The sequence below is a fragment of the Marmota monax genome, unplaced genomic scaffold (genome assembly GCF_021218885.2).
Source record: "Marmota monax isolate L192 unplaced genomic scaffold, Marmota_monax_Labrador192_F-V1.1 WCK01_AAM20220418_F8-fsc00051, whole genome shotgun sequence".
Taxonomy (NCBI): Eukaryota; Metazoa; Chordata; class Mammalia; order Rodentia; family Sciuridae; genus Marmota; species Marmota monax.
The window spans coordinates 5,316,236-5,339,420 of record NW_026695202.1 but is presented as its reverse complement, the minus strand read 5'-3'; positions in this window follow the sequence as shown (position 1 = coordinate 5,339,420).

Sequence of the window (23,185 nt, the reverse complement as noted above, 5' to 3'; positions counted from 1 at the left end):
ACCTTCCTTGATATTGTTGGCAATTTGAAGCCTTTCTGATATTTTTTGAGTAGGAAAATGGTGTGTGGTTATAAACTGGTAAGAATCATTAGGACATTTTCTAGACCATCCTCCCTAAAAAAATGCAGATTTTTATTCCAGAGAACCAGCTAGCCAATGTTCCCTTGAACATATTCAAGAGCAAGCAGCTTATTCATCTTAAACTAATCTGTCTTTGCTAGAGGAGACCTTTCTCAAGTGCCTTGCTAAGGAAGGTCCATATTGCTTATGTCATTCTGTGACTCACAGAATGGATGAATGTATGAATGAACGAATTTCCAGGTACTAGCTCTTCAGACTGACCTTAAAAATCATTGCATGTTTTACAAATGGAGCTTCCAAAAATTTGAGCTAGCCAAATTCTCCCCTGAACCCCCTGTGACCTGACACACTTCCTCATCTTGATTTCTCTCCTCCTGGATGTGGTGCTTTAACTTATTGACATCCCTTTGATGCTTGAAGTTAAATAATAGACGTCCCCCAAGTCGACTGAGCACATGAGACTTTTAATGCCCTTCATCTTAGCACTCTCTTTCAAGTTAAGTTTTTATTAATCATTACTTTTTTAAGTTGTTGGATTTTTTAGATTTGCTTATTACAAAACTGTAAAATAAGTATTGCCACACGTATAAAGTCAAAGGTGCAGTCTTCTCTTCCTCTAGTTTCACTAAGACAACTGCCATGAACCAAATGTTCTATGTCCTTCCAGGCCTATCATATCCTAACACAATGTGATTGCACTATTATTAGAATTTAATTACCTTTCCAAACATCTGGCTGGCCACTGTCTCTGTAGACTCATACAGAGACTGCAGTCAGCCCAACCTTCTCCCCTCCCCTCCATCTTCCAGTTATTAGAGAGCTTTGCAGGATCTCTAGCCAGAAGCAGTGCTTCATTATTTCTCTTTGTTGAATTTCATCTTGTTGGGTTGGGCATATTGTCCCGACCTATAAAGGTCTCTCTGACTCTGCTTTGTCTGACCCACACGTTTGATAAATGAATTCACTAGAAGAGGCGCATGAGAGCTCCGTTGGGCCATTTATATTTGAAATCCTCCAGCAGCTTCCCGCAAGCCTTCTGTTATGGTCTGGATGTGAGGTGTCCCCAGAAGCTCACGTGTGAGACAATGCAAGAAGGTTTGGAGGAGAAATGATTGGATTACAACCTTGAACTAATCGGTGAATTGCTAACAGATGGGATTAGTGGAGTGGTGACTGGTGGCAGGTGGGGTGTGGCAGGAGGAAGTGGTTCTTTTGGGGGCGTGGCTTTGGGGTATGTATTTGTATCTGGCTAATGGGGACCCCTCTCTCTGCTTCCTTATCATCATGTGAGCTGCTTCCCTCTGCCACGTTCTTCCACCATGATGTTCAGCCTCACCTTGAACCCCAAAGAATGGAGTCTACTCTCTACTGATTGAGGCCTCTGAAACCAGGAGTCCCCAAATAAACGGTTGCTTGCTTAGTCACAGCAGGGAAAAAATCTGGTTAAAACACTTTCTGAGCTTCAATTTCCTCATGTGTTAAGGAGCATGATTTGGGGGTCTTTAAGAGCCTCGTGTGCTTTGAAAGCTTGAAGGTACAACGTGCCCTGCTAAGTTTCCCTCCAGCAGCAACTAAAACTTTACAACGTGAGAAAGCCCACATTTCTAAGGCCCGTCACAGAAGGTAAAGGTAATTCTTCTGAAGAGTCGATCAAGGGCAAAGCAAACTTCTTTGATTAAATGATCCTGGGCACTTGTTTTGAAAGATGGGACTCAGTAAGGTCAATCAGATGTGAAGATAGTTCCGGCAATTCTAAAGAGAGAGACCTAGCTTAGTACTGTTGCCAAGTTCCAAGTGCAGGTTACATGAGTTTTCCTGGAGGTGGAGTTTGATCTTTAAGACAAACAAACAACAAACAAAAAAATTAAACCCCAATGTTCTAACTGCGGCTCCAGATCCCACCAAGGTTGGCTGAAAGTGACTAACTCCCCCTTCTGAAGGTGACTTGGTTGCTTGCCTGGGCGATTCTTCTGGATGGGAAACTTAGTCTAACTCACCTTGTGAGACCTTTCTTGAAGTAGAATTCAAGGCTACCTCAAAATGCTGTCCTCCTTTAACCCTAGTCAAAGGAGAGCCCTGCAAAACAGAGTAAGGAGCATCCTGAAGTATAATTAATAGTTGAATATGATTTAATTATTTGGGTGAAATGCTATATGGGAATGATTTTCATTTTTAAATGATTTTCCCCCTTTGCAGTGTAAGGAATTTAGTACTTGCTAATGTTTTTTCTCAAGGACATATCTTCAGGGTTCTGTTATGACTAGAAACTATTGCTCTTCCCCTTTCCCACCTCCTGTCACAATAGGGAAGATTGCAGCACCAGCCTTGATTGATTGTAAGGAATAAGATTCAGAAGCACTGGGCATGGTGGATCATGCCTGTAATCCCAGCAGTTTGGGAGACTGAGGCAGGAGGATCACAAATTCAAAGCCTCAGCAACTTAGTGAGGTCCTAAGCAACTGAGACCCTGTCTCAAAATAAAAAAAATAAAAATAAAAAGGGCTGGGGATGTTGCTCAGTGGTTAAGCAACCCTGGGTTCAATGCCTAGTACCAAAAAAAAAAAAAAAAGTATAAAAGGACTTTTAGGAAGAGGAGAGGTGACGGGAAGTTGTACAGGAAAAACAAATTGCCTGTTCCCCCTCGGCTGTCACATTGCAATCCACACAGCAGACTTCTGTGACCCCAACAGGTGTGGAGATGTCTCCTCACGCAAACAGTTCTTCAGTGGACAGCCCCTGGATGTCCTCTGATTCAGTTCAGTTCACACACTGGAGATAGTGTCAGATCCCACAGGTTGAGGGCTCCATCCCCGAGACGGTCCCTACTTCCCATCTACTCACAAGCCACAGCCTTGGGAACTTGTGACTTCTACAAATTGAGGTTCCCATGACCACTTCCTCGGGTTCAATTAATTTGCTAGAGCAGCTCACAGAACTCAGGGAAACTCTATACTTACATTTGTGGTTTATTATAGAAGATATTTTTAAAGATACAAATAAGCAGCCAGATGAAGAGACACAGGTCTGGGAGGACCTGAGCACAGGAGCTGCTGTACCTGTGGCATGGAGACGAGTTCTCCGTTGCCTTCCCCTGCTCCTCCACACGATCACCTACCTAGAAGTTCCCAGACCCTTTCCTTTGGGGATTTTATAGAGACTTTATTGCACATCTTTGCTGAAATGTGGTGGACAAAAGGAGTCTGAGCTGATGCTAATAGGCTGAGTGGGGAAACCCTCAAGGCCTGCCCAGATTCTTCTTGGCCTCTCTGGGCAGCATTCCTTCCTCATGGGCATCAGGCAGGACCCTTCTGAAATGGGGGATTTGCCATCAGAGAATTTCATTATGGCAGTTCTCAGACAAAAAGGAGGGAAATATCAGAGTACTTTCTTGCTTTCTATGACCCCCAACTTGGGGAAGAAGACATCTGGCTTCTGTGTCTAGCCTTGGGGAGGAAAAAGAGTGGGTAGTCAGACATGGTGAGGCACTTCTATAATCCCAGAGATTCCAGAGGCTGAAGCAGGAGGACATCAAGTTCAAGGTCAGCCTCAGCAACTTAAATTGTGAGACCCTGTCTCAAAAATTAACAAACTAAAAGGGCTGAGGCTATAACTCAGTAGTATAGCACCCCTGGATGCAGTCTCCCTACTACTGGGGGTAGGGGAGAGCAGGTGAAAGGAGACAGTAACAGAGGGAGGGAGACTTTGCTTCCTGAGACCTGCTTCTGAGGCCTAAAGTGCCCCAACATTATTCAGATCACTTAGGAAATAACAAAGGCTATGAGAGCAACGGGCAGGAGCCATGAATAATTTTTTTTTTTTAAAAAAGTATCATATCACAAGAGGGAGATCCAGTGTACAAAAACTCATAAAAAATAGTTAGGGTTAGGTGAAACTGTTGGAATAGAAGGTGACTGGGCATCATTTGGCCAAGGCAAGGATTCTGGAAACAGAGTTGCTGAGTTCAAATCATCACATATGAGATATATTTTTTGGGGGGGATGTTAACTTCTTTTTTTATTTTTTTATTTGCTCCAATTAGCTATACATGACAGCAGAATGCATTTTGACTCATTGTACACAAATGGAGCACAGCTTTTCATTGCTTTGATTATACATGATATGGAGTCACACCATTCATGCAATCATATGTGTACATAGGGTAACAATGTCCATCTCATCCCACAATCTTTCTCACCCCCATACCTCTCCTCTCCCCTCACTCCCTTCTGCCGAATTCAAAGTTCCTCCATTCTTCCCTTGCCTCCCCACCCCATTATGGATCAGCATCCACATTATCAGAGAAAGCATTTGGCCTTTGGTTTTTGGGGGATTGGCTTATTTCGCTTAACATGATATTCTCTAACTCCATTCATTTACCTGAAAATGCCATAATTTCATTATTCTTTACATAAGAGATATATTATCAAGGGCAACAGTTAATTCACCTGTGTCCTGGTTTTCTCATCTGTAAATTCGGGGTCATCACATACTTGCCTTGTGTAGCTTATGTGCTTCACGTGTATTGAGACATGTGACATGCTTAGAACAGTGCCTGGCACACAGTTGGCCACAACTAAATTTGTATATATGGTGAGTATAGATTATATACTTATTTAAAATACACACTTAAATACTGGTGAAACCTTCCCACCCAATAAGATGGCAATAGCCATAATAATACTAGGATTCTCCGGAGAAACAGGAGATATCCATCTATCCATCCATCCATCCATCTATTCATCCATCAATGAATTTATCTACAGACAAAACTAGAGAAGAGGAAAAAAAAACCCTAAGGAATGAAGCTAAACAAGATGGGAACATGGTACACCAAGGAAAGAGGGAGAGAAAAGTTTGGGCTCCAAATTTGAGAGCTCTCTAATTTGATAAGAGCAAGTACTAAAGCTAGTCAGTCGTTATTTTACTGCATTAACAAGGAGGGACAGAGTATCAAATGCAGAGGGATGTTTTACAGATCGCAGACTTTCCTGTGGAAGGTTGTAGGGTGTTTGAAAGTTTACAGAATCTCTCTGTGTTATTTCTTATAAGTTCACATAACTCTACAATTATCCCCAAATAAATAGTTTTAAAAAATTACATTGGAAAAACTAAAACTAATAAATAAATAAATAAATAAATAAATAAATTAAAAGCACAATGGCAACTGAGTTTCAAGGGCCTCTTAGGAGAATTGCCTCCCACCCCATCTTCCCACTTGGATCCTATGGAGCCTGAAATAGTTTGAAGGTGACCTCCAGATATTCATCTTGATCCCCCAATTTCTGTGTTATGGGTATTTTGAGTTGGGGCATTTGGGAGATAATTAGGGTTAGATAGAGTCAAGAGCATAGGCCCTCACAATAGCATTAGTAGCTTTATAAAAAAAAGAAGAAAGACCCTAGCTAGCGCCCTTGCTCTGTCTCTAGCACATGATGTCCTCTCTGTGCTATAAGGCAGCAAAAAGATCCTCATCACAGACCTGGGCAATTCTCTCATAGCTCCCCGGTCTTCAGATCTATGAGCTAAAGAAGGTTTTATTCTTTATAAATCACCCAGGCTGTGGAATTTTGTTCTATCAACTGAAAATGCACTATGACAGACCGGTACCCCTAGGAGCAGGCTTGACAGTCAGTGAATAGCTGCCATTGTGTGATGGGCTTCCTCCATCCCTGGGCACCCTTCCCACTTGACCTACAGACTTTAAGAAGCAGGTGTGCAGGGTTCCAGTTTATTTCCTCCAAAAGCCCGAGTGAGCCCCACAGGCTGATGTACTGAGACCAACTTGCAGGTACTGGATGGAGACCACCATTTCTTTTTGCCTTAATGATAAGGAATTTCATTTTTAAACTCAGTTTGTGGGAAGTGATTCTGAAGTTTCTCAGTCCCAGTCATGGTATGGGGGGCTTGGGCCCCCCCTTGAAAATATTTGTGACCCCAAGAACCTTCATGTGATACTTGTGGTTCCTGATGGTGCCCAGGAGACATACCCCACTTCTGATGGAACATTAAATAAAACATTATTTAATAATGTTTAACAATAAAACATTCCTTTTCAGATAATAAGACCTCCCTAAATCATCTGTACCCCCAACACCTGCTCCAGTCAGGAGCAATGTAGCTACCAGCTTAGACCCTCCCTCTGGCAACAACCACAGACTTGCAAAGCCTGATGGTAATCATAATAATAGTAGTAGTAATAATAATAGCTATTATATATAAGCTGATCCAATTATTGTGTAAGAGAAATTTGCAGTTCCTAAGTGTTTGATATATATTCAGTCTCACAAAATCCTATGAAGTAGATACCATCGTGTGTTGGTGTGTGTGTGTGTGTGTGTCCCTGTTTTAGAGGTGGGGAAACTAAGGCATACATTAATATCATATACCAAAGAAAACGAAAGAGTCTGGGATTCTAACTCAGGCAGTCTGAATGCCAATTCCACACTCTTCACTATTGTACATTATTCCCTAAAGGGTTTTAAAAAAATGATTTCCAACCTGTGACTGCAGAGTACCATGGAATTATTGCAAGGTAGCTGGGAATCCATACAGCATGCCAACGTGATCCACAAACAAATACATAATGCCTGAGACATTTATGTACAAATATTTTTCAAATGTATATAGATGTTGTTGTGGAAAAAAATAAAATATCAAATATTGAAGACATTGCAGCTTTTACTCAGAGTCTCTCCATCACAGGTACAGCAGGAGGAAATCAGAGGCCATGGTGATATAGTCAACTGCCTTATTTTGAGACACTGATAGATTTGCTTCTCCCTAATATTTTAGAGAAACATGAACCAAAAGAATAAACAAGTGTAAATTCTTAAACAAAGGAGACTTAAATTTTTTTTTTGAAGCATAATAGAGAGAACAGCACCTGTACCCTAGGAAATAGCTGGATGAATTTCATGAGTGAGCTGAAACAACGCATGACTAGCACCCAGATCAGGAAACGGAACATCTCCAGACTCCTGAAGATTCCTTGTACTTCCTGCAATCCGTCTCCCAGCCCCTCAACAGCAGCAGTTTCTAGTGGGTAGAACTGTGCCCAAAAAGATGATGTGTTTGAGTCTTCACTCCCAGCCCTGTGAATGAACGTGACCTTATTTGGAAAGAGGGTCAAGTCTTTGCAGACACAATCAAATTAAGATGAGGTCATACTGGAGCTGGGTGGACCCTAATCCAATAACTGATGTCCTCATAAGAAGAGGAAAGACGAAGACAGCACACACAGAGGAAGATGCCCTGTGAAGACACAGACACACATGGGGAAGATGGCCATGTGACGATGAGGCTACTCGCTGAGAATCACCAAGGGTGGCAGAAGCCACCAGGAGTTGAAAGAGGAGAGGAAGGACCAGCCCCTGAGCCTTGAGGAGAGGGCATGTGGCCTTCTAAAGCCTCAGTTTCTAACTTTAGGCCTCCAGGTCTGTGAGAGAATAAACTCCTATTGTTTTAAGCCACCCAGGGCCTGCTAACATGTTACAGCAGCTCCAACAACCTAATACACCTTTACTCTGCCTTTGAACACCTGGAATATTCTTTTTGTCTGTGTTTATCCTTTATGTAATTGGAATCGCACGATGGACTCCTTCACATTTGTCTTCCTTCACTCGTCATCGTCTTTGTGACTCACGCATGCTGCTGTTGTGTGTAGTTGTAAATCTTTCATTCTTTTGTTCCTGATAGTCCATCTAAACAAAAGGGCTTTTAACAATGTGCCAACATCAGGGGTTATCCAGTCTCACCACGAGTTTACAACTCGCCTTTTCCATCAGGGCCTAGGACCTTGGCATACTTTCTATGAGAACAACAGTCTGAGTCTAAATTTTCCATAGGCCTCCAGTGGGAAGAAAACAGCATTTATGGAGTCCCAAGTTCCATGTAGGAAGGTCCCCAAGGGTCTGCTGTAACAGACTCCAAACATTTCGAGGAGTCCTGGTGCGGGCCATTGGCTGGAAAGAAAACGTAGTCACAATGGAGGGGGAAATCCCATACTGGAAAAATTGGTAGGAAAAATCCTGAGACACGCTCCTTGGCTTTCCTAGCCTTCTTCTGGTTGTCTGATAAACGCATTATAATGTTGGATTTTTTGAACTTTCCTATTGCTGATTCAGGGGCTCAATTTACATGCAATAATAAGCAAATAAAATAAAAAGTTCTCATACTTGAAAGGGTAGAAAGGCATCAGAGAAAGTGACTGAATGTTTGCCAGGGCTGTCACAGGGAAGCACCGTAGACTGTGGGCTTAAAAAGCAGAAGTTTATTGTCTCACAGTCCTTGAGGCTGGAAGTCCAAGACTGAGATGTCACGGGCAGGGGGGTTTCTCCGTAGCTTTCCCCTGTGTCCCCAGATGGCCTTCCTTCTTATGTGTTCTGTGTTCCCTGTGTCCTTCTTGTAGGGACACAGTCACACTGGATTAGAACCCACTCTGGTGGTCTCATGTCAACTTGCTCACCTCTTTAAAGTTCTTATCTCCAAATGCACTCCTGTTGTGAGGTCCTGGGGATTAGAGCTTCAACAGGTGAACTAGAGGGAGGCGATATGATTCAGGCCATTACGGTGATTCATTGTCCTCATTTTTAACGTGTGTGCTACCTCTGCCCTCTCCATAATAGGCTTTCAAGCAAGCAGTTTCCAGGCACTAAAGCCAGAGCCCAGGAAAACTAAGGTCCATACCAATGTCGTGTTCATTGATTGTTGGGGCCACCCTAACATAGAAGAATTCTGATTTTAGAATTTCTGATTTTAGAATTGGAAGGAAACACAGAGTGGAGTTTTAAGTATCTTCCAGGATGGGTTGGACACCAGCATTTTCCTAGGTACCTCTGTTCTGCCTGTGACTGACAGTGATTGCCCTAGAAGAAAACAATTGGGTAACTTTCTAAGCAAGCACTTTCCTGGTGTGTTTTTTCCCCTCTTTTCAATGAAAGTTTCCCTTTTCCAAGGATACGCCTCAAAACACACACCCTCACCAGTGTTGGTTTTTCCTCCTTTTATGTGTTTATTTTTTTGAAGTGGCTGTGTTTTGTCGTGCTGTGTTTCACTGAGAGGTTTGTAAATAGGGTCTTTTGTTATCATTAATGTGTGAAAGTAAGTGACTAAAATCTCCATCCTTCAGGGAGTCTCTGCTGAGTGCTCAGCTGCCAGGTGGTGTGCTTGATCCAGAGCCACAGAGATGAGTCCCAGGGGACTTGGGCCTAGTGGAGGAGACAGAGCAGAGCAGATGATTCCCAGGAATCCTGGTGGGTGCCATGATGCGGTAGATTCAGTCTGGGCTCCCGTTTCTCTGAGAATCATCCCTCCGCAGGAACAGGGCCTGGCACTGATGTGAGGCAGTAATGCTGCCACCCAGCCACAACTGATGTGATAAGAAGCCGATGGTTGTCCCAAGCTGAATCATGATCCACTGATATTCATCAGTCTCTGCTGATGATCACCTGAGCTACAGACATGTGACTCTGGAAGCCAGGGGTCGTGTGATTATAGTGCTATTACATGATGTGTGTGTGTGTGTGTGTGCACGTGCGTGCAAGTGCGTATTCTTAGCATTCTAAGTCCTGTTCTGATAAGTCCCTGTTTTGTCTTATGCTAGACTTGTACTATTGAAATCTGGACTCGGATGAGCCTTCGTTGCTAAGGACCTGTGTATTGTAGAATGTTGAAAAGTGTCCCTGGCCTTTACTCCTCAGACAACAGTAGTAATAATCAGAAATATCTCCAAACAGGCCAAATGTCACTGGAGGTGGCAGAAATGGTGCCTCTGTAAAGAACCCCCAAGATAGAGTAACTGAGGGTCTGTTACCTGCAACCAAAAGGGCTCTGGTTGAGATGCTTCCTGGGGAGGCTGGGCAGGCCCTCAGCATTCGCAGCTTCAGGCCCTGCACAGAGAGTGTCTTGGGTGCTGGACCCTTCAAGAAGACAAAAAATTTCAACAGGCACAGCTGCTGCTATTAATCGCTACAAGAGGGAAAATAATACAACTTAGGAAAAACAGCTTCTTAACATTTGAAATAATAAAGATGGTCATAGCCATTCAACTTTAGGGGCTGGAGTTGTAGCTCAGTGGTAGAGCACTTGCCTAGCATGTGTGAGGTCTTGGGTCCCATCCCCATCACTGCATAAAAATACATAAATAAAATCAAGGCATTGTGTCCAACTACAACTAAAAAATAAATATTTAAAAATAAATAAGTTCAACTTTAACTGAAACAGTCATCTGCCACATTAGCAAGAATAACCCACTCTTCTCATTCCCTTTTTGCCTTGATTATCTGAATCAAATACTCTGAGGGCTTTGGTAGCCATTACTTTTAACCCCAAAGGAGAGAGAACATTGATTCTAATGCAGGGATCTGTATTGACTGTACTGAGCATTAGCTCCTATCAGTAAAGTCTTTCTTTGCCCAATGTATGTATGAATAATGCATCTATCCTGTTATAAACCAGTTTTATGTTAATATGTTAAATTGCATACTAATATGTCAGGTTATATTAGAAAATAGAGAAAATGTCAACATTTTTAAGTGCTTACAGGACAGATAGTCCATTAATGAATGAATAGATAAACAAAATCTGATATATTCAAACAACAGAATATTATTTGGCCATAAAAGTGAATGAAGTACAGATACATGCTATATTACCAATGAAACTTGAACTATTGATGCTAAATCAAAGAAACCAGTCACAAAGGACTACACAGTATGTGATTCCACAGTAGGGGAATGTATGGCAATAGAAAGAAGATTAGTAGTTGCTTAGGGATGGTCCAGCAGGAATACTGTGAGAGGGCTTTAGTCAGGAGTACAGGCTACTTTCGGAGGTTAAAATAAATTCTAAAATTCAGAGTGTAATAGTTGCACGTATTCATGACTACATTGAAAAACACTGAGTTATATACATTAAGTGGGTGTTGTATAATATGTGGATTATATCTCAATAAGGCTGTTTTAAAAATACATATCCACAGTTCTCTTTCTTCCTCTCTCATTATTGCCACGCCCTCTTGGGGGATTACATCTTAGGAGACCACACAAGAAGTGGCTCAGACTCATTTTTTGCCATGATCTTTCACTGCCACGGTGGGGCACCCCACACCCCAACAGGATGGCTAAAAGGAATCTCTCAACACCAAGTATTGGCAACCATGTAAGGAAATGGGGTGAAACTGGTACACTCATACACTCTTTGTGTTGGCATAATTACTTTACAGTTAAAACTAAGTATATGCATACCTTAAATCCCAGCAATTTAAGATCGTGGTATTTACTCAACAAAAATGAAAATGGGAGGATTGGGTGGGGGAATAAAGGGAAGTTGGATAAAAGCATCAAAACATAGAAGGAATGAGTTCCTGGGTTCTGCAGCATAATGGGATGGCTATAGTTCACAATAACCTATTCTATATTTTAGGAAGAGAGAAGCAGGAAGGATCCAAACATAAAGAAATAATGAGAGAGAATTGCTAATTACCCTGGTTTGATCTGCATATGCTGCATGCATTTGTTGAAACATCACTGAACCCCATTAATGTGCATAATTAATGCATGTTAATCCAAAAACTTTTAAATTTGTATTTAAAAAAAAAAAAACGCAAACATACAGGCATCAAAAGATAACGTCCTAGAATGCTCTTAGCAGCATTGTTTGTAATATTAAACTGGAAGCTACCCAGATGTTCAACAGTGGAATGGGCAGATAAATTAAAACGTATTCATACAATAAAGTTCTATCCAGCAACGAGTGTTAATGAAACAGCCCTATACAATAAATGAAGGAATCTAGTGAGAATAACTTAAGCAAAACCAGCCAGAAACAAAAGAGCATGCCCCGTTCGATTCCCTTTAAATAAAGGCACCGCAGGCCGTGCTGGGAGAAGACACACTAACGATTATTGCTCAAGGGCCACAAGGGACAGTCCTGGGTTACTGGTAATGCTCTATTGCTTGATGTGGTGGGTTCTTTTGTATAAATTCATCGTATCTTGCATTTTGATTTCTTGCACCTTTCTAACGTATGCTAAACTTTGTAATGCATTGGTTAAAACAAATAAAGTGAAACAGTATAAATTAATAGAGTTGGGGCGGGGGGGGGGGGTTGCCAGAGTCCTTTAGCTCACCCCAAGGTGTCGCTTCTGGGGCCCAGCTCAGCTCCATCACAGAAGGCTGGGGTGGGCTCCACTCCCTCCTCCTCCCCCAAGCTACCTGGCCAGGAAGCCCGGCCTCCCAGGTCCCCAGCTCCCTCGCCCCTTGCACCACCCTGGCCCACCGCTCAGCCAACATCCCCACCCTCCAGCTGCCCCAGGACCCTAGGATCATCCCCGTCCAGAACCACCTGCCACCTCCTGAGAAATACCAGGGGACAAACCAGTTCCGCGTGATTCCTAAGCAGAGGGTGTGTTTCCCTGTTCACCCCCTTTCCAGTCAATTGCGCCATCGGCGGCTCCACCCTCCCGTGGGAAGCTGGCTCCCTGCTGGTACTGAGGGAGGCTCTCCTCTCCTCCTGGCAGTGACTCCTCCTTATGGAGGGCTGGCTCTTGTCCACATCCCCGGTGGGTGCGTGCGTCGAACGCTTTGTCTCCCTTAACCTCACGACAATCTCATACGGCAGGTGCCATCCTTATCCTCACTTTCCAGATGAGGAAGGAAGAGCCAGCAAAGGATTTGCCAAGGTGACTCATTCCTGGGAGTGAATTTGTGCATCCTTCCAGGGGACCCTAAGTGAATTCCTGGAACAGGTCCCTGAAGAGTGGGGGAGGGGCGGGGGGTTGTTCTTTCTAAACATTCTAAACATGTCACTTCAATCACAGAGGTATGCATAATCAGGATATGAGGGGTGTGTGTTAAATGCCCGGCAGAGATATAAACAGGAAGGAACAAAGGAGAGGCGAAATAGTCTCCCAACTAGGGAGAGCAAGAAACGCGGGTTGGAGGAAGTGGGATGTGAGTGGCCCTCCATAAGCAGCCAGGAGGTGGACAGCAGAGATAGATGGGGACCTCTCCGGACAAAGCAGGGAGGTGGAGCATGCCGGGAACCATGAGAAAGCATGCAAAGGTCCAGTTTGCCTGCTGTGCAGAGGACACTGAGAAGCAATTGAGGGGCAGGGCTGGAAGAAGAGGCACGGTGGGTGCAGATGACAATATGGTAGTCAATTTTATATGTCAATCTGGACCATGGAGTTTCCAGATATTTGGTCAAATGTTATGCTGGGATGTTTCTGCGAAGGTCTTTTTGGATAATATTAACATCTAAATTGGTGGACAGCAGATTTTCCTAAGGTGGGGGGTGGGGCTCCTCCAATCAGTTGAAGGTATAACTAGAACAAAAATACTGACAGCACCCTGGGTAAGAAAGAATTCCTCTTGTTTGACTGCCTTGTAACTTGTACATCAGCTTTTTCCTGGCTTTGGACTTGAACTGAAATATCAGCTGTTCCTGGATCTCAAGTCTACCAGCCTTCCAACTAGAATCCATCATGCTCTCCCAGTGGTCAGGACTTTGGGTTTGGACTGGAACTAGACCATCAGCTCTCCTGGGTCACCAACTTGCTGACTTACCTGCAGAGGCTGGGCCTTCTCAGCCTTCATGATCTTGCGAATCGATTTCGTATAATATCTATCTATCATTGACTATATCTTATTGGTTCTACTTCCCTGGACAACCCTGACTGACACAGGCAGGAAAAGTGTTTGACACTCGATTCCACAAACAATTGCAAACAAGGGAAAGGGCTTAGCAGGTGGGTGTGGGAAGGTTAATGCAGCAGCAGTAGCATGGAGGCATTTCTTCCTAGAGGCAACACCAAGTTCAAGAGCACCTCTTCAACAGGCTCTTAAGGGTTGGGAGATGATTGGTTAAAGGACTGGCTCTAAAGGAATTCTAGCTTCAGGTTCAGGTTGCACAGGTCACACACAGGCAAGGGGCTCTGTCATCTGGCTTATTTTTCAATGTACTAGAGTATCCACTGAATACCTCCCTTCCTACTCAGTCCTTCATCATGCACTGTGTCCTTCCCCCAGGGGACTCCAATGAACTCTGTTCCCAGAAATACTTTGTGCACATATATGCATGTACTTTCTTATAAACACACTAGAACCTTGCTTTTTTCAGTTGACAATGAACATCACGGGTCATTCCTTACCAATACATCAAGATCCCACCATTCTTTTAATGGCTATCTAATAGTCCATGGCAGGGGTGACCATAGTTTTACTTCACCAGTTCCCTGGAGATGGGCACTTAAGTTGCTTTCATTCTTTTTTTTTTTGGTACTGGAGATTGAACTCAGGGGCACTCAACCACTGAGACGCATCCCCAGCCCTAGTTTGCATTTTCTTTAGAGACAGGGTCTCACTGAGTAGCTTAGAACCTCACTTTTGCTGAGGCTGGCTTTGAACTCATGATCCTCCTGCCTCAGCCTCCTGAGCTGTTGGGATTACAGGTGCCTACCACCATGCCAGGCTCATTCTTAAACAATCACAAACAATGCTGCAACAAACAAACCCTTGTACACATGTCACTTCGCACATATGCAAGCATTTAGGTGACAGAAGTCAGACATCATCATTCCCCTGCCCAAGACCCTCCACAGGCTTCCTGCCACACTCGGAACAATGTCTAAAGTTCTTCCCACAGCTGTCAAGGTCTCCCAGGATCCGACTTAAGGCTTCTCTCCAATTTTCCTCTTCCCTGTCTCACCCTCCTCCAGGCACACTGGCCTCTCGCCTTCCACAAACACCATCTCCTTCTCCCCGCAGGGTCTTGGCATTTACAATTCCCTCTGCTAAGGGATCGGCATGGCCTCTCCCTCCTCTACCAGGTCTAGTTTCTGTCATCACTTTCACTCCTCTTTCCCCATCCTATTTTCTTCATGACACTTACTGCTCCCTGAAAGTATGATTGTTTATTTTTATTTCTGTGTTCATTTGCTTTCTCCCCAGGAAAAGAAAATAAAACATAAACTCCATGAGAGTAGAGACTTTGTTCACTGCTATGTCCACATCTTCAAGAACTGGTATACAGTAGGTGCTCAATAAATATTTGTAGAAGGAAGAAAAAAGTTTAACACTGTCATTCTCCCTCGGGTGAGGTCCCAGCTGTCCTTGGTGGACACTGTCTCAATCATCTTAACAAAGTGTCTGCCCTCGGGAGGGGCTCAGGGAATACACATCCCATGAGTAATTGCCCATGTTCTAGCTACTTCTATGCTGTTTCTTTTTCTCTCTAGATTACAAACTCTCTGAGGCCGGGGACCCCCTACCTTCGTTTTATGTCACCTGACATAGAGCTTTGTGCACCACAGACTGTGCATTTGTGGAAGTCTGGGTTTCTAAAGTGAATGGTAAGTGCTGTGCACCTACAATCCATTAAAATTTTTAAATAGCAACTTAACATTTCTACTTTCATTATTGGGTTCATTATAAAGAAGGAACACACACATTAAATAAGAGAATGACCATGTGGGGAAGATTCTGACCCTCATTCTGAATCATTGGATGATTTTATGTCTACAGTATTAGCAACCTGCTATTTGACCGTGCCGCAATAATTTTGTTGAATGCAGAATCAGATCCACTTAGAAGATGATTGGGTTCTTTTTAAAGTGCCACTTTTACCATTTTTACAGGATGCATCTTTGAGCTAGCATTTGGGGACATCTTGTTTCGGAAAGTTGCGTCTTCAGTGAAATACAATAGCTGTAATGAGAAGCACTTTTTGGAATCAGCAAGTGAAAGTGAGAAGAGACTTTATTTTTGATCCAAGGGTCACAAGAGAATGAAATCGTCAAAACACTTTTGGCCCTTGAGAGAGCTAAAAAGCTGAGCTTAAGCTGTTTCATTATAAAGGGAAGCGGAGAGGGGAAGGAAAGGAGGGACAGAATGTTAGTGTTATTCGGTTAATTTCCTACAGAAAACTCCAAGCATACGGCACCAGAACCCCTGCCCTGTGGTGCCCATCTGGAGCTGGGCTTCATCTCGTGGGATCAGGGGCCATGCTCGGGCACTGAGATGACGTGGGTTCCTGTTTCATCCAGACATTTGCTTGTTAGGCACAAAGCTCAGGAGAATTTGTATTCTCTCTGATTCTGGGAAAATCAGATTTAGAAACAGGACAAAGAGAGAATTTTCTGGAATCTAATGACTCCCATTATAAGCCAAAGGCAAAAAAAAAAAAAATGTTAGCTCAGGGCGGCAGGATAATGAAGTTGGTCATTAGCAGCTAGGAAATACCATTCCTGCAAACCCTGCTCTGGTGAACCACGTGAAATTGGTTGCAAGATTACAGATTGCCAATTTATCCTGCACTCCCTGATCTGTCGCATAGCGCGAGAGCTGGGTATTGTCACCGGGTGCCTGTTTGGATGAAAACAAAAGGAAGCTGAAGAAAACTGAAAAAAAATCTGCTAAAATCTGGAAACAATGTAGAAGCGTGGACATTTTCAAAGGTGATCAGATTCTCAGGGATGGAGCAGGATTTCTCATCCATGAAGGAGTCCCCTCCCCCATTGGAAGGAAGAAAATATTACCCCCCTCAACCAAAGGATCATTTACTATGAGAAACTAAAGCCTTTTTGATAAATGACTATGAATGGCAAAGTATCATGCACAAAGAGAAGTTTCTATCTTTATCTTTCTTGCTGATAATGTTTTTAAGACTAGCATGAAAATATGAACTAGAGTTTAAAATTTGAGAACATGCAGAGCCCAGTTTAAGAAATACTGTGTTGAAGATCTGGCTTCAGTCAACTCCAGCTTTTATCATATGGTCACTGGCTTTTAACTGACACATTTGGTATAAGCCTGAAAATATGTTAACTATTACTTAGAGGTAAAGAGGAAAACGCATGGAAATGTGGTGCATTTCTTTAATATGACTGTGCTTCTATTTCTGTGAGCCGTGAAGCATCAGGTTTTACTTGGGGGCATGCCTTCCCCTCAAGAGTGGATTATTGAGTTAGTATTACAGATAAAAGCCCTTAGTTCATCAGAACACTCAAAGATGCATGTGGTGCTAACTGGACCAAGGGTAAAAGTCTATAAAACTCCAAGGCATCAAAACAATGATGTGTTAGAGTTACTGTTACTGATTTATGAGAACAGAGCTTGTCTGTGTTGTTGGTTTTGAGTCATTTTACCAGCACTCTCCTCCACACGGAAGGGTTTTTGGAGTCCAGGCTGAGAGGCAGGTAGTAGTTAAGAACATGGGCCTTAGAGTTGGGCAGATCACCATGTAGGATTCTGTGACCCTAGCCCAGTCACTTACCTGAATCCGAGTTTTCTTATTTATGAAGGGAGATAATGATAACCATTTCCTACATTTGCAATGATTAGGCCAAAATGTACATAAATATATATGTAATCAAAACCTCATCTAAAGATAACATGCCACATGGTAGACATGCAGGAGTTGTGTATGTGTTGAACGCTGAATGGGCACTTCCAAAGCAGACAATGTCCTTAGCTCAGTGTCCTCTGCCTCACAGACCTCTGGGCCCATGTCACTTTTTTTTTTTTTTAATACCAGGATTGAACCTAGGAGTCTTAGCAACTGAGCCACACCTCCAGCCCTTTTTTATATTTTATTTAGAGACAGGGTCTCACCAAGTTGCTTAGGGCCTCACTAAATTGCTGAGGCTAGCTAGAGATCCTCCTGGGTCAGCCTGCCAAGCCACAGCCCAAGTCACTTCTCATCCAAGGCTGACACTCCTGAGGTCCTGAGGTCTCTAAGCTCTTGGTTGCCTATTTGTGCTGTGCTATTTGATTTTCCGTCTCTCTTCCTCTCCCTCTCTGCTTCCCTCTCTCTTTCTCCTCCATCTCTCTGGTCCTGAACTCTGAGGCCACAGAGGGTCGGGATCGGGAGAGGCAGTTGAGTTCATCTGTAACCTGTGTACATATGGCACAGGCACAACTTGTGACAAAATCAAAACACAGTTTTCTATTTGTCTAACCCTTTTAAAGTGATTCCATGAACAGACTGGTAGTTCCTCAAAAGGTTACACAAATAGTTATCATAAGACCCAGCGATGCCACTCCTAGGTATGTATCAAAGAGAAGTGAAAATACATGACCAAACAAAACCTATATGCCCGCGTTCACAGCAGCCTTGTTCAGAACAGGCAAAAAGTGAAACAATCCAATTGTCCATCAACTGGTAAATAAAAGATAGTATAGCCTTATAATGGAATAGCATTTGGCTAGAAGAAGAAACGAAGCACTGATTCGTGATATAACATGGATAAACCTCGAAAACATTATGATAAGTGAAAAAGCCAGTCACAAAATACCAGATAATGTTCTATTTGTATGAAATGCCCAGAATAAACAAATAGAGACAGGAAGTAGGTTGGTGGTTGCCTAGGGTTGGTCAGTTTGGAGGGAAATTGGAGTGGTACTAATAGGCATGGGATTTATTTGGGGGTGTGTATTGATTGTGACAATGGTTGTACTGGACTTGGGATGAAGAGGAAAAACTCCTTCTTTTCCTCCTGAAGGGACAGAGGGGATTCACACAGCACCTCCCAAAGGAACTCTCCCCCCAGATCTTCTCTGGCATGCTGGCCCCTTTTTATATCTTGGATCTGGATAAGGGATTCAAGGGCTGCCAAGTTGTTCTTAAGGATTTACTTTGTAAATTCTGTGACTGGAATGGGACCCCCTTGGTCCTGAGGCATTTGAATGTCTGTGCACACTAAATATAAGTGCTGTACTTACTTGTCACCTGGCCAGGTCCCTGGCCATCTCTGCTCTCAGGGGACAGTCCTACTCAGCAACCTCTCTTCAAGACCAGTGAGAGACCTAGGAGACCCTGCTACCACCTTCTTGAAGGTTAGTCACAGGGGCACCTGGGCTAACCTGTGTTTTTCACCTGGAGCAATGGTCGGGTGTGAGCAGGCAGATTTACTCCTTGGCTCAGTTGCTAACAGTTAAGAACAGAAGTCCAGCAGGCAAAGATTAGTTCTCAAATCCAGGGTACAACATATGACACAGTATTTCTTTTTTTTTTTTTATGAGAGAGAGAGAGAGAGAGAGAGAGAGAGAATGAATCTTTTTTGTAGATGGACACAACACAATGCCTTTATTTTTATGTGGTGCTGAGAATCAAACCCGGGTCCCACCCTTGCTAGGCGAGCGTTCTACCGCTGAGCCGCAATCCCAGCCCAGTAGTTCATTTTTTAAAACCACCAAGCTGTCCAACTTTCTCCAGGCTGATGGGAGACATCTTGAGGATTCAGTAACTAGGACTGGAGAAGGAGACTCTTTTCTCCTCCATTAGGTAGTTTAAGAATTCTGGAATTCATGAGGCCAGAAAACTGGGGTAAGAGGCAACTCCTTCCATCTCAGTGGTTTCTAATTTTATCACTGTTCCTCTATGTGTAGCTACTGAGCATGCGTGTCCACCATCCATCTCATGGATGCTGCTTACAGGTGGGTCCAGAAACACCGTGAGAAAATGGTCCCTATGGCAACCTGCAGCCATTCCCCCCCCCAGGGGTGCTTTCAGGGCATCAGTCTCTGGCATCCCATCTCCACACTTCTCCGGGTCTTGGGGGACCACTTCCACTTCCCTGAACAAAATCTCATCCCTTCAACAGTTTCTTTCAGTAGATCTTTAGAAATCCAGTGCTGGTCTGGGAAATCAGATTCTGACTTAGCTATTCCTTTATGGGTTGGTTGGTTTGCCTGCTTGCTTGCTTAACAGTTGACCCTGTTATAGAATCTTGGCCAACCATAAGGCTGGGAACACATGTTCAGGACCCTTCAACAGAATAATTCTGGGCATATGGATTCCCGGGTGGCCACCATTGTAGATTAAACCACAAATGATGGGAAAGCTGGTAGAGGAGACGTATCAGGGATGATTCACCTTCAAGCCAAATTCCCAAGCACGGGGCTGGGGTTGTAGCTCAGCGGTAGAGCGCTCACCTCGCACCTGCGAGAACCTGGGTTCGGTCCTCAGCACCACATAAAAAGATATGAATAAAATAAAGATATTGTGTCCAACTACAACTAAAATATATTTTTTAAAAAATTCCAAGCACCCTCGGGACCTGCAGGGCTAGACAGCTGGCATGGCTCTTGTGCTTGTGAGTACAGTCACTGTCTCCCTGTCCCCAGCTACTCCAGGGTCCGTCACAAGCTCCCTGCCATGGAGGATGCAGGTATCTGATAGCACTCCAGCTACACCCACCTATTCCCAGAACCAAGCCAGCCCTTCACTAAAGTAAATTTCAGATTTAGGATTTTGTGTGGAAGGAAAACAATAAGTATGGATTTGTACTCCCTGGGAAAGAAACTAGACAGGCCCTTGCCCCACTTCTATTTTATTAAAAATCCTCTGCTCCCTCAAAGATGCCTGTGTTCCAACCTCTGAAATCCTGGAAACCTCACCGTCTCCCTTCCTGCCACCAAGACAGAGCAAGGCCCAGTTCCTCTCCCCCCACCTCTGGGGAGTCTCTGGTGACCACGTCAATCTGAGAGGGGCCCCCAAGCCCCTCTGAATCCTGATATTGCTTGTCATCCAATTCACATCAGCTTTTCTCATTCTCATGTTTTATACATTTTATCCCCTTGAAGTCAGGGGCCGTGTCCCCTGCTCCGGGTTTCCCATCTCTTCCCTGCCCTCCACCCCCAAATATTGTTTTGATGATAATAATTAATTTAAAGGTAGCTCATGCCCATGACACAGTACATGTCAAGTATCAAACTAAGTGTCTGCCTGCACCCCTTCACAAATCCTCACAGCCGCCTATAAAGTGGGGGCCATGATTACCCCCAGTTTTTAGAGAAGAAATAGGAACTTCCAGAGGCTGAGTCTTCTACGGGAAGTAACAAGACTGAGTCTTAAAACTCAAGTCCATCCGACTCCCAAGTGTGCGCTCTCAGTTTCTAAGAGTTGCTCTCAGTGAGACCACGAAGCAGAAAATGGAAAACAAGGGTGACTTCTTAAATATTCCTTTATAGACAAGTGGTAATCCCAGGAAAGACTCCAAGACTCAAAAAGGGCCTCGTCCCCGTCTGACAACTTGCTCAAGGCAGAGAAGGATTTAAATGTAGGATTCTTGACCCTCAAGCCGGTGCCCCTTCTTCCACACCCTGCTGCTCTATCTATGACAAAAATACTCCTTTTGAAAACTTAGTCCCTTTGTACTTCTCTACTGCAGAACAAACCACCCTTTAGCAAAAACCCAAAACAGTAATTTTCTGTGGAGTGGATAATCACTCACTCCAGCAAACTGAAACGACAGACTGTGGTGAGGGCAGGGAACATGTGAAAAACTGTTTGTTTCCCTCTGTAAATAAAAAGTTAGTGGGTATCTGTGTGTACACAGTGTGTCCGCACTTCCCAGTTCACCCACCTGCTCCTGGTCCAGCCACCTGCTGCCCTGTTGAATGCTTTTTACAGACTAGGGCAGAACCAAAGAGAATCTAAGTCACTTATAAGCTCTCCTCATTTTAAAAAATGCACGTCCTGGAGAACTTTCTGGCAGCGCTGCATTGACAAAGCGTGGGAAAAGCTGACTGGGAGAAAGGGGAGACAGAGAAAGCACCGTGGCCACACTTCCCAGAATGCCCCTCCCAGCCTTGACCAGGTTTTAATCGAGGTCAGATCAACAGGCCTACGGAAGGTTTCACACCCGCCAGACAGTTCCGTGGTGGAGATGCCAAGAGAAGTGAGACTTGATCTCCAATTTCAAAGGCTCCCAGTGATGGGGTAAACGGAATGTCGGAAGGAACACTCTTTAAAAGAAAATTAAAAAGCCTTCAAGTATCAAAGGAGCTTTCTTCAAGAAGAACTTTCTAGGGACAGTATAGCACACATAGCAGTGAGACAGTCAGACAGCTGGGGTTCGAGTCCTGGCTCCATTACCAATTAAGGCGCAGCCCTGCACCTTAATTTCAGCATTTGAAAAATAGTGCAGAAATCCATATTTATATCCTGGAGCTGTCGGGATTGGAGAAGATGCTGCTCGTCAGATACCTGTTGTTGAAGTACTTGGTATGCTTAGTAAATCGAGGTAAAGTAAAGCAGGATAAGGAGTGATAGTGAGATGGGTTTGGGGATTTTATTTGGGGAAAAGATATCTGGGAAGTAACAGGGAAGGCCTTCCTGAGGAGCTAGAACTTAAATGAGGTGAAGGAGAGAGCTATGCAGAAAGTGTCCCCCAGGCAGAATGACAGGAAGTGTGAAGACAGGCTCAAGAATGAACAAGACAGCCAGTGTGGCTGGACTGCAGAGAAGAGGCGAGAAGACCCCAGGGAGGTCCAGACCAATGGCAGGATCTGCGTTTTGGTTTCAGGTGTGCTTGGAAGCCATTTGTGGACTTTGAGGGAGTGATGTAAGAGCCACATGTTGCTGGGTGACAATAGACATGACGGTACTAGGAGTGAACACAAGGCCACCCATTAGGAAGCTGGGTCACTTAACCAAAGCCAGAAACAACGGGGTGTTGTCCCATAGTAGCAGAGAAGGCAGAGGGATGGTCAAATTTGAGCTGTATTTTGAAGACCCAGCTCCCAGGACTTGATGACATCATGGCATTCATTTGCTGGCTTGTTTACTGGCCATTTCTGGCAATAGAAATTCAGCTCCAAAAGGGCAGAGATGGGCTTTTGTTTTCTCTGATTTTTTTTTCTTTTTATTGCTGTAGTGTAGTTTTTAAAATAGTGCCTGGAGTATAACCAGCGCTCACTACCTATTTGCTATATATGTATTTAATGGGATGTAAGGTAAAGAGGTATCAAAATGGCTTCGTCATGGATGAACATTCCCACACACCCTGAGGCTGATTCATTATCATTTGCTCCTATGTTTTTCTTAAGACAAGTGAATGGGAAAAGCACACACATACAGAGAGACAGACAGACAGACAGGCAAACAGAGATTGATTCATTCATATATTCATTTAAGAATCACAGCACATGACCTTGGGAGGTCATCTAATACAGCCCCATGCCCTCAAATGATAAAAATAGTCATGTTCCTTTTGACACAACTGAGAGCTGAAATGACTTACCTAATACAATCAAACCTCAGGATAATAATGGATACATTTATTTTGCATTTACCATATGTCGGGTCCATTGCAAAGTGCTTC